Source organism: Petromyzon marinus, unplaced genomic scaffold (assembly GCF_048934315.1).
Source record: "Petromyzon marinus isolate PM22_M1 ecotype Great Lakes invasive population unplaced genomic scaffold, UKy_Petmar_22M1.pri1.0 PM_G_Scaffold_6, whole genome shotgun sequence".
NCBI lineage: Eukaryota > Metazoa > Chordata > Hyperoartia > Petromyzontiformes > Petromyzontidae > Petromyzon > Petromyzon marinus.
The window spans coordinates 1-2,500 of NW_027423013.1; positions in this window are offsets into that span (position 1 = coordinate 1).

Consider the following 2,500-nt stretch of genomic DNA (forward strand, 5'->3'; position numbering starts at 1 on the left):
TTATTTAAAGCGCACCAGCCCCCACGTGCAGATATGATTAAAGCCTCCGTTCTAATTTCTTTTTCGGGATATATAGTTTTTAAATATGCTTGCATTTTTTTGTCAGTAGCGTATTTTTTCACCTTAAAATCGTATGCATGTGCCAATGATCGAGACTCCCACGGAACTGCCACATCTACTATCAAGACATGAGAGTCTCTTACTAAAATTAAGTCCGGTTTTGCCTTATTTGTATCACTCGGTAAAGTGGGTTCTTTGATCACTTCCCAGTTTAGTTTTTGTGCCGCCGTTGCCAGAAATTGCACCAAAGAATCATGCCTTGCGATTCTTGAATAGTGACTGCGATCACACTTTTGCAAGATATGTGCCAATGTTTCCTCTGAAATTTGGTTATTAATACTTCGACATTTAAATCTACATTGCTTGGTCTCTAACGTCCCTCGATTGCATCTCGATTTAGTGGGTAGTGCATTAATCCTTAGTTTAACCATGTCTATGTAATTATACGATTTTATTGTTCTATGATTCCCTGTTATCCATGAATTGTTTTCTGTTTGAGATTGGCAGTATACCAACCCCCGACCATCTGTTGTTTGATATAGTTTATTTGACCATTTGTTCTGATTTAAAGATTTCGAAGGAAATTTGGAGCCTGCAATGATATGGGCCTGTTTTAACGTTGCAATAGTGTATGATTGTTGTGATAATGCTCTTATTGCTAGATCATCTGAAGTTATCATTTTGTTGTGTCTGCTTATTATAGATAGTGCAACTGAGTCGCATAAATTTCTTATGCCCATTCCTCCGTTGGATACTGATGTATAAAAGAAACTGTCGGGCGTATCGTGTGGCAACCTGAGCAGAAGCTTTACTCTTTTCCTAATTTCAGAATCAAGTGACATCAATAAACCCTTGGTAACTTTTCCGAGGACCAATTGATGAATAATACGAGGTATCAAATTGTTATTGATTAAATATACTTTCTTTTCTGGCTTTAACGGTGCTCTGGTCAGTTTGTTTAACATTGCTGCGAGCAGGTTACAGCTTATAGATCGTTTTCCCCTTGGGTCAAATTCAATGCCTAGATATTTGAATCCCTTTACATATGATACCGGATTAATGGGTTCGTTATTTATAAAGTACGATGATGTCGTTGCAACACTAAATGTCTTCTGTTTGCCGTACTTGATAAATCTTAACGAATTGCATTTGTTTATATTTATTTTCAAGTGTCTGTCATCGAGGAATTTAGTAGTTATATCCAAGAGTTTATTCATGCCACATTCCGTTTCTGCAAATAGGATAAGGTCGTCTGCAAACATCATTGAATTTACTTTCTGATTTCCTACATTAACTCCTATATATGTCGGCAAGTTATCCAATAGTTCATCCATAATCATGTTAAATAGTAGCGGTGAAAGTGGATCACCTTGCTTTACGCCTCTTTTTAGATTTATGTTACGCATTGTTGTCGATCCAAATACAATATCAGTTAGATTACACTTATAGATGTTGGTCAAGTACGTTGTTGATTCCTTTGATAAGTTAAATCGCTTTAAGGCTCTAATAATCGATTCGTGGCTGACAGAATCGAATGCCTTACTGAGGTCTATTGACACTATTTGCGTGTTTTCGTGCTTTTGCCTGGCGTTGTGTATGATGAAGTGTAGTAATGCACTATTTTCGAAACATCCGTCTACAGGGAGGAATGCTTTCTGCCTGTAATTAAGCTTTAATTGCTGTCCTAGACGATAACTTAAAATTTTGTGTAATAGCCTAATTACAATTGATGAGATGGTTATGGGTCTCCAATTTGAGGGTTTTTCTAAATCCTCTTTAGTTTTAGGTATAAGTCTTGTTCTGTGTTGTTTCCATATTTGTGGTATATCCTGTAAATAAAGGATGATATTTAAGATATCTAGTAAATATTTTATTGGTAAAGTCCTAAGATCGCTAAGAATAATGTTGTCCTGTCCAGGTGACTTATCCTTCATAATAGCTAGGGTCTTAATCAACTCATCTAAGGTGATTGCTTTTACGATATCGATGCATGATTGGTTGTTTTTTTAATTTAAAGGGTATATTATCTGGAGGAGAGTTTGACTCGAATAAAGTAACGAATGTTCCCCGTATGCTTTCTTCAGTTGGGTATATACTTGGCCCCGATCTATCTGAAGTAATCTCGTCTAATAGAGCTTTCTTGTTCGTATGGTATAAATATTGATACCTCCTGTATTTAGTTTGCTTTGATTGTCTTCGATGCCTATTCTCATCTTTCTCCTGTTGGTTTACACGATCTTTCCTATTAATTGGTTTACTTCGATTTAAAAACTTTTCTACATGAGAATTGAGTAGCAGTAACGCCTGATTGTGACTTAAATTCTCGATCTTTAGATCGGTAATTATGACCTGAAGATCCTCAGCTGCTGTCAGTGATTGTTCTTTTTCGGCCCTTATTGCTGGCTGATCTCCTTCAGAAGGTGTAGTTGTTATTTCCGAT